Source organism: Montipora foliosa, chromosome 9 (genome assembly GCF_036669935.1).
Source record: "Montipora foliosa isolate CH-2021 chromosome 9, ASM3666993v2, whole genome shotgun sequence".
In the NCBI taxonomy this organism is placed as follows: Eukaryota; Metazoa; Cnidaria; class Anthozoa; order Scleractinia; family Acroporidae; genus Montipora; species Montipora foliosa.
Genome location: NC_090877.1, coordinates 27,355,054 through 27,365,180, shown reverse-complemented (window position 1 = coordinate 27,365,180; position 10,127 = coordinate 27,355,054). Strand labels below are relative to the sequence as shown.

General features: G+C 41.8%; 1 protein-coding gene across 1 annotated transcript in view; it reads left to right on the top strand.

The window, feature by feature from the left end:
* Positions 1–264: 264 nt before the first annotated feature.
* LOC137970683 (histamine H2 receptor-like) overlaps positions 265–10,127 on the top strand; it is a 23,321-nt gene continuing 13,458 nt past the window's right edge. Inside the window, exon 1 of the mRNA XM_068817214.1 lies at positions 265–343. The gene's annotated coding sequence lies outside the window, so the exon portion shown is untranslated. The remainder of the gene's footprint in view (positions 344–10,127) is intronic.

Here is a 10,127-nt window from a genome sequence, read left to right as displayed (position 1 = left end):
TACCATTAGCCTGATAAGACATACCATTCAAACCCACATGTTTGGTTAATTGTAGGAAAACAATTTCGTCACAGAAGGTGTTACCAATGGGCAAAACGAATCAGATATCCAGTTTTTTTGTTCTCTACGGTTAACGATAAAATGTGTTTTAATGGATGTGAATTTCGAAGTGCAATTAAAATATTGAATTTTGTGGTGTCATCACAGTCACCTGTTGGTTACACTTACCACATACGATTTAAACCCACATGTTAGGTTAGTTGTAGGAAAACAACATTATAGAAGGTGTTACCAATGGGCAAAACGAGTCAGATACCCAGGTTTTTCTTCTCAACGCTTAAGGGTAAGTAAGCTGGACATGACGTACAAAATGCATTACATACGTATCAGGTGCAGGTTTGCGCGTAAAAGCGTTGAGCAGGCTTTTTAAATCACCCCCACGTTTTATAAATAGCAACGAACGTAGCGATTAACACTCGTTTCTGGGATCAAGATTGCTCTTCGAAGGACAGCTTTTAATTGACCATTACATGTAAAGATCAGGTTACCGAAAACAATATTTTTAAGAAAAGGGTTTCTCAGTGACCGTTTATCAGTTCGTTCAACTGCGGAAGATTCGCGTCCTATCCAGAGCATAAGGTCCAGTGATCTTAACCAGTAGACTCAACTAAAGTGCTTTCAGGGTTGTTCAAAACGTCGGGGGACGAATATCAATGAGACTAAGATGGAGTTTAGGTAAGAGATAGATTAAAGTCCAACATAACACATAATTATATCTTAATAATGCTTCTACTGGACTAGACTAGTACTAGAGTAGCACTTGCACAAGGATAGTAAATCAGTATTTTTCTTTTTTATTTTTTTCGTTTTCTCAATAGCTACGTTTCTAGTATGATAAATTGTTCCCTGATTGATCTATCCAGGTCATTACCATTGTACACTAAGAACTTTTCGGCTCTGAAAGTGTTCGTCGTGGATTAGTTCCAGTCAAGTGATTGTTGAGGACATGTGCAGAAGTGGTTCAATCCGTTTTCCCTTTGTTCAGAAATAAAAATCGCACTTTTATTGTCAACTGGAATTAAATAACAATCATCTGTACTCTTTTGGACATAAAGAAAAAGTTGGTTTGTTTTTTCGTTTTGCGTTTTAATCCGTTTGCCAACTGGTTTTCGATGTGCCTCGACAGTGACAAGAAAATTTTGCCCTTATGTTATAAACAGGTAATCGCAATGAGTTCTCGTAAAATTAGGGGGAAATTTCACTAGATTGCGTTTTCAGAAGTTAGTTTAAAGCATCTAAACGTTATTTAAGTGTTGTAACGGATCTTGTTTGAAGTTCGTCCTTTCTTGGTTGCATTGCCGATTCTTGTTCCATGCCAACCTGGCGTGTTTCAGTGAAATACATCAAAATGTGAATGATTTCGTTTTCAGAGATAAGTTTTTTAAGGCTTCTAATTTTAGCGTGATTCTTATTGGCTGGCTTGACAGTTGACCCTGAAATGGCTTTTTTCCTTTTCCATTCGCTCGCTGAGGGTGTCCTTGTTTTCTTTTAAAACTCATGCGGTTCAAGAATAATTCATTGCTAAACTAGTGAATTCCAAAGTAACTTTCACTCGAAAAACCGATAACGTACTCATCGCTTCCTGATTCATGCGGTATCAGGTTTTAGGGTAAAAGGTACAGTGGAATTCAATAGGCAATGAATTTTTCTATAGAAGAAAGCAAAGATGATTTAATCCCGGCGGGGACTCCCATATAAAAAGGGGAAGGATGCTCGTCAGAAATTTTTAATTGAACCCCTAAAGGAGACTTATCTCTTTTTTTTTTTACCCCTAACAGAGAGCATATTAAAACATAGACATTATCATCTAATATTGTCACCTACGTGAAGAAATATAAAAGTGTATAGATACAATTTTTTATTTCTTCGCGCGCAACCCTCAAGGAGACTTCCACAATCATATATGATTGCGTTTTTCCCAGAACACCCTAAGTGAGACCAAAATCCGAAATTTATACCCCTAAGCGAGAAGACGAGCATCCCTCCCCTTTTTATATGGGAGTACCCCCCCCCCCCCCCCGGGGGGGATTTAATTATTAAAGCAGCAACCGGAAACATCAAAACGCGGACAAGCGCCAGAATGTGTTTAGGACTTTCTACAGTTTAAGTCGAGCCAATATCCAGCCATCTTGACCGAACAAGCTTGGTTTCGAAATATCAAATATTCAGCTTGATAGTGAGGCAGTGAGGACAAAAACAATAGGAATAAGTTGGAATGAATATGAAAAATATTTAGATATCATCCACTTTTCTTTTTTGTCTTCGTCCTCACTTCCTCACTATCAAGCTGAATTTTAATATATCGAAAAAGGCCTATTAAAATGAGCAGAAGTCGCTGTCTCTAAATAAAATATGCATTGTAGCTGTCACAGGCGACAGTTCCTGTCGCCTGTCGATGTTTTGGAAAAAGATTGTCGCCAGATTTTGATGCCATGTCGCCTTTCGGCAGAACCCCATGGAAAGCCTCAAATTGAAGTCGATACGTTCAAAACACAATTCATCGCCAGCACTAAACAAAGTTTTTTTAATCTCAGTATGTATATAATCAAAATGATAACAACGGAATGAACGTGGATAGAACTAAAGGTCATGGTAGGACAAACGTGCAAAGTACTAAAGTAACTTTACTGGTGATGCAAATTGCCAGTTGTTATTACCGTGAATGGGTCTACCTCTTTCTTCGAGGTAGAACATTAGGGTATTAGGGTATCAATAACAGTGGAACCTCCGTTAAGCGGCCACCTATTCAGTAAGCGGCCAGTAATCGAAGTCCCGAAATAATTGTAGAATAATATTGTAAATCAAACCTTTATTAAGCGGCCACCTCTATCAAGCGCCCGCGGCCACCTTTTGGCCGTCCCGATGAGAGTTCTCATGATTGAGCGGCCACCAAGAGTTTAATACACTTAGTTTGGCTTTGTTTTGAAAACCTGTTGAAGTAAAATACAGTCCGAGATAGGTGACGACTGATAAAAACATTCAAACATACCTTTATTATGTTTTGATGTGCAATTCAACTGTCAGTAAGCTAAGTGATACAGGTTATAATTTTTACTCAACATACAAGCTCAGTATAGAGTGCGTCGGTCAAATCAATTGTATTCTCCAATAATAGGCCAGATTGCGAGAAATTATAACAATAGAATGTAAATATAACTCGGCAGAGCAAGGTATAACAACTATATTCACTGAAACGTGAGCCTTCGACACGTGGCCTCGCTAGCCTTGACAGCTTTGTTGAATCAACATGGCGAAAAGTAGCTCGAAAATCGTCCCGGAAGGTCGCGAGGCTCTTCCCAATGTTACCGTTCTGATGACTTTCTTTATGGCAGACGCCTGTAGCTGTTAGGCTTGGTTTCCATTAGCGACATGATCATAATCATATACATAAACATAAACATAATCATAATCATAAATTTGTTATGATCTAGTGGGAACAAACACCACGTGCATGCAGGCCGCGGAAATTAAAGTCTTATTGAGTGTGATGCAGTTTAAAAATGGCTGTCATACAAACGTACGCATTGATTACAGTAATGATGGGCTTTCTCGCATCGACTACATTTAATCAGGAGTTTTTTCGCCATCGCATTATCATAATACACTGTGTATTAATTCTTTTGCTTCTTGAATCACGACGACTTCTCCAAAGAGAAAACAGGGGAAATGAAAGGCGCTTCTGGGTGATACCAATATTCACGGCAAAGAAAACATACGGATGCTATCATACTCATGTTCAAGAACTTCGCCTTGGGGATCGAGAATGGTACCTCAAATTTATAAGAATGTCTCCTGAGCGGTTTAAACACTTACTTAGCCTGGTTGCTCCACGTATATCCAAACAGAAAACGAAGCTTCGAGAGCATATTGGACCGGCAGAGCGCCTTTGTATAACTGTACGATACCTTGCTTCGGGAGATATTCAGCCAACACAGTCGTTTCATTTTCGCGTTGGCAAAGCAACCATATCGAAAATAATTGCAGAAACTTGCAATGCAATATGGCTTAAAGGAGGACTGTCTTAAGCCTCCTCGAACAAGAGAACAGAATCGCCACTGAGTTTGAACAGCTGTGGGGATTCTCGCACTGCCTGGGAGCAGGCGATGGCAAGCATGTGGTTATTGATTACCCTAAAAAAGGTGGGTCCACCTACTTTAACTACAAAGGGACCTTCAGTATGCTACTTTTAGCCTACTGTGATGCTAGATACCTATTTACCTTAGTGGACATCGACCAATTTGGTAGTCAAAACGATTTTGGAACCTACAACGATTCTCTAATCAGCTCAGCCCTTGAAAGCAATTGATGGTTTTCACTCACGCGATCAACAGCCATGTTTTTCTACGAAAACAAAAGAAAACGTTTGCATAATGATAGACTTAAATTCCAGGAGGATTTGGTCGGGGCTCCAACATGGCCGCCGTTTCTTTGTTTAGGGGCTCCAATAGGGCGGCCATGACGTCATGTGAAAAGCAAGAATACCCTAAATCTACCACCTGCTGAAGATCTTACTAGATGTACTCTTAAATCTCTGCCATATGTTTTTGTTGTCGATGGAGGTTTGCCGCTAAAGCCTGTCCAAATGCGGCCTTGGCCAGGAAGAAATCTTTCAGAGGACCATGAAATATTTAATTATCGTCTATCAAGAGCAAGGCATATAATAAAAAACTGTTTTGGTATTCCAGCAGCAAGGTAGAGAGTTTTTCGCCCGCCCAATTCGCGCGAGCGTTTATCTGGCTCAAAAGACTATAGAAACTGCTGCTTGTCTTTACGACTAACTCCGCCTCACAGATCTTTCGGGAACTGTTAAGCCGTGATTGACATTGAATTAGCTTTCTGTCACTTTGTTCACAATTTAGAATTATATAGTTTTGAGACTAGTGCACATACTGTGAAATAACACGGGTTTTGACTGTGATTACTGAGTGTCGAAAGTTACCATACGGAGGCAATTTTCGATACCTGGCACCTCCGACGGGACTAGTGAGCGACTAAATCACGAACAAGAGAAAAGGATCCAAATCTGCAGGCTTAGGAAAACGCATCATGGAAGCCACAAAACGGGAGTTACAAGCGAAACTCAGTCAGCTACAGATGACACGGGACAAGACGGAAACAGTTCTTACAAGTAAAAACAGCAACCACATCAAACGACACGTACAGTCCTTACAAGCTATTGGAAACTCAACAGATGAAGCGAGGCGAAAACTAGAAGAAATGAAAATTGAATTCGGCGAAGACGCGATCGCAATTACCTCATGGAGTGAAGAGATAGAGAACAAAATCGCAAAGGTTGATGAATATGTCAATAAACTGGCTGCATTACTCACCGAGGCTGAACGAAGGGCGACAGAAAAGGCAAGACAAGAGCAACTCGAATTCGAGAAAGAGCTGATAGAGAAAAAATTCAGATACCACAGAGAGCTTGAAGAGAAAGATCAACAAGATTCTATTTTCACAGGGAGTGAAGACGCCAAACAAACACAAGGTACTAGTAACGCTGCTAAACTTCCCAAGTTCACCATTACAAAGTTCGATGGAACATACCTCGATTGGAATCAGTTTTGGGGCCAATTCACTGAGGCTATTGACAAAACTGGGATGGCCGCGCCAAGGAAGTTTTCTTATCTCAAAGAATTTGTGGATCTCAAGGTGCGAAAAACAATGGACGGGCTCCCATTTACCGCGGAAGGGTACAATCGAGCGAAAAGTATCTTAATGGATCGTTATGGCAAGGAAAGCGAAATTGTGAAAGCGTATGTACAAAATATTCTTGGTCTGCCTAGGATTAAAGGAGCAAATCCACAACTGCCGTACAATGTACAATCACTGGAAACAATGGGAAGGTTGGGAGATGTCAGAGGAAATGTGTCGTTGACGATAGACAAGTTAGCTGGGATTCGCGGAGATTTGGTCCGCAACGACGATGATTGGCAAAACTGGGATTTTGTCAAACTGTGACGCTTTGGGCTCCTAGATACGTCGAAATCCAGTAGAATAAAGTGAAGATCATCGAGAAGAAACGCCACACTCGAAACGTGATCAGATAGCTCGGAGAAGTTTTGCAACGCAACAAACACGTGCGTGCGTGTACTGTGATGACCCCACGGTCATCACGGTCATCGCGTGACAACATTTGATGAAAGGAAAAACATCTTGGCGAAGAAGCTCTGTTTCAACTGCACTGGACCAAAACATCGAGCAATTGAGTGTGACAGCAAAATTTCTTGCCGTCATTGTGCCAAGAAACATCACACATCAATCTGTGATCGTCAACAAGCACGTGAGCCGGGGATGACCACTTCGCAAGTGGGAAATTCAGCCGTCATTCATCCCGTAGTAATCGTCAAGGTAGCAGGATACAAATTTCGGGCCCCTCTCGACAGCGGTGCAAGCCATTCATATGCATCATCGACTTTTGTGAATCTAACAAAACCTGAACACAAAGCTTCCGGAGTTCGTCAAATTGCAACGCTTGTGGGCATGGCTGCGAGAGTCATGCAAAAGTACAAAGTGGCGATGCAGTCCGTGACAGATGTTTTTTCATTGGACGTGAATGCGACCAAAGTTGCCAAACGGGAATTGCTCTCATTGGAGAGCCCCAAGTATAAGAAAGTCCTGGCCAAGCATCCCCATCTGAGAGGGGTATACATCGACAATGTTGACGACAAAAGAGTACTGCCTGTCCATCTCATCCTGGGAGCGAACGACTTTGCGAGAATACGTACCGGGGAGTGATTACGAGTTGGTCGTCGTGGGGCTCCCGTAGCTGAGTTCACACGCTTTGGGTGGACGCTGATGTCACCAGGTGCTGAGACCGATGTCGATTTATCTCCAGTGTACCTCGCTGTGAACTCTGCTGCCGACTACGAGCGTCTGTGTGCTTTGGACGTACTTGGTCTCGCAGACAGTCCCACAGGTGATCAAGAAGACGAATACAGTGAGTTTAAGGAGCAATTGACGCGCTTCTCAGATGGCCGACATGAAACCGCACTCCCTTGGAAAGGTGACCATCTTCCACTTCCTAACAATCAAAACGAAAAAAAGACATGCTAGCCCAGTAAGATGCTGTTATCCGAGAGCAACTAGAAGAGGGTGTGGTCGAAAGAGCATCTTCTGAAGCGATGGGAAAAGAATTCTACTTGCCTCACCGAGCAGTAGTTCAGAGACGACAAAACTCCGAGTAGTGTACGACACCTCTGCTCACGCCCATAATGATGAACCATCTCTCAATGATTGTCTTCACTCTGGCCCACCGTTATAGAACCAGCTATGGAGCGTGTTGACTCGTAAGCGATTCCACAGTGTGGTTGTCACAGGGCACATACGGAAAGCGTTTCTAAAGATAAGGATCCGCCAAGCTGAGCGACACTCCTTACGGTTTCATTGGATTAAAGACGTACATTCGGGCGAAGTGGAAATTCTGCGCTTCACCCGAGAAGTTTTCGGTTTGGCCCCGGCCCCGTTCCTGCTGAACAGAGTTATCCAGCAACACCTATGGAGACCCCGCCTCCCAGAAAGCGTCAGTGAAGCATTAAAGAGCCTTTACGTAGATGATTTTATTTCAGGTGGACCCACCGTGAAAGACGCAATCAAGTTGAAACGTGAAACGGCTGAAGATTTTGCTGACGCAAGGTTTGACGCAAGGTTTGAACTGCGACCCACTCGTTTTAGTGTCGCCCGTGATGTTGGAGGGAAAATTGATCTACAGAGAAATATGCAACCAAAAACTCGCTTGGGATGCTCCGTTACCAGACGTCTACGCAAATTGATGGAAAAACTGGGAACACAAATGGCCAGACAGTGTCACTCTGCCGCGCAGTTTGGCAATCGATAGAAGAACACGTTGTTTTTACTTTTTGAGACTAATGTACATCTGCGAGTACTGTGAAATAAAACGGGTTTTGACTGTGATTACAGAATGTCGAAAGTTACCATACGGAGGCAATTTTTGATAGATCCGCCCACAGGGATTTGTTGACTGTGACTTCAGCAAGGGGAACGGAGAAATATTGTCGCAGAAGACGAGGGTGCATTGCGAACAATGGAAACCCCTCGGGGACGACCTCAGATCGATGCAGACCTCACTAGACAAGCCCTGACAAGCTACTTTCTACCCGACCAAGGCCGTCTCGCTGGCAGTGGCAGCATGTTAGCAGTACTGGACATGTTCCGACAAATACCATAGATAACAAAAATGAGGGTGATTCAAGTTATATTTCAAACTTTGATGTCAGTTTAGGATAGCAGTTGTGTTAAAAGTTTCAATGTAATATGGTTGACTTGTGGCCAACTCATACACATCCTCACGTTTAGCTTAAGTCATGAAAATTCATTGCTTTATTTAGATGAACGTTAACAAATGTTTAAATTTGTACCAAAAAAATGGAAAAAAATACCAAGTGAATTTATTTGAATGATGATTCTCTTCCTCACTTGAGGTAGAATCAGTGGAAAAGCATATTAAATAAAATACTTGAGTTACTTGTTTGAGGTCTGGCAGAAATATTTTTGAAATATTCGCATGCAACAAACACAAACTGAACGTAAAGTAACTACTGATTAACATAAACACAATCTTCAGTTCTTGTTTTCTCATAGTATGGCTTGCCTGTCTTACCTAACGTGTTCGAAAATTATAGCGAATTAATATGCAGGTAACACTGTTTTGTTGTCATGAAACTCAACGATGGCAGCTTTTCTCCTGCTCAAAAAAGTTAACCTATTTAGTATCCACCACTAAAATCCGGCATAAAAGTAGGATGCTGTTGGACAGATGCAAATGATCCCTCATCTACCATCATAGCTTGAAAGATAACATTATTAATGTCATATTTTTTTACCCTTGCTTTTTGTGCGGGATTAATACATTTCAACTGCGAGGCTACAAACACACCAAACAAATCATCATCCTCGTGTTTCTTTCCAGATTGTGGTTGTTGCCGCATACTGTCAGGTTCCTGCTTCTTCCTGCGAATTTCTTTTGTCTGTTTGGACTGCTTTGATGAAGACTGTGCACTTCAAGTTTTTTCTTTCCGTATTCCTTGCCTCAAGCTATCTGTAGTACTTTCATTTTCTTCGTCTTCCCTTGGAGTAACTGAACTTAGGTCCATGTCCGCCACCGTGTGATCACTGATTGAATCATTCTCGTTTACGTCTTCATCACTACCTTCTTGCGCCGATGAATCTTCCACAGGCATGAAATAGGCCATTTCCGAGTTCATGTTTGCCTCCTCTTCAAAACGAGTCTAAGTGCGAAGTTTTTGTCATGAAAATTAGTTTTTATTCATATGTAAAGTAGAACTAGCTACCATCACAAAAACTTCGCACTTAGCCTCGCGTTGAAGAGGAGGCAGATATGAACTCGGAAATGGCCTATTGCTTTCCGTTGCTGTAGGTGAAATTTACTTATCTAAGAAGTGCAAGTAGGGAAATGTACCACTTGTCTCACGAAGAGTATCGAGCACTTCTGCAGAAGACGTTCCCCATCTTTTGGCTTTTTTAAACCGTTTCTTCTCCCTGGTGTACCGGGTTCATAGATTTTCGAACTTCTGCTTTGCAACATCACCTTACGTAAAAATAATCAAAGACAGGAGCCCATTTGGAGAGTGCAACTTCCATACAGCGTCTGTGAAAAGGCGTTTTCACAAGTAGGTTTATTTTTAGACTAGCCCTTCCTGCGAATTAGGTCAAAAAACAAAGGCAGTTCCGGTTCGGCGACCCTATGACGTCAGCTTAATTTCTTGTACAGTGGAACCTCGATTTAACGAACCTCTACTTAACGAAGTCCTCGATATAACGAACGATATTCTATGTCCCGGCCAAAGTTACAGTAAGAGGTATGGAATAGAACCTCGATATAACGAGCCTCGATGTTACGAATTCTTCGATATAACGAACATAATCTGGAAGCCCAAACGTAAAATCTACCTCTATATAACGAATTACAATGTCAACACGCGACACAAGATAAACGCTGAAGAGATCAACAGTCCTCTGGTAATAACAAAGAGACAGCAACCTTTCAGTCAACGGCTTATTATATGTCATAGACATAAACTAACTTC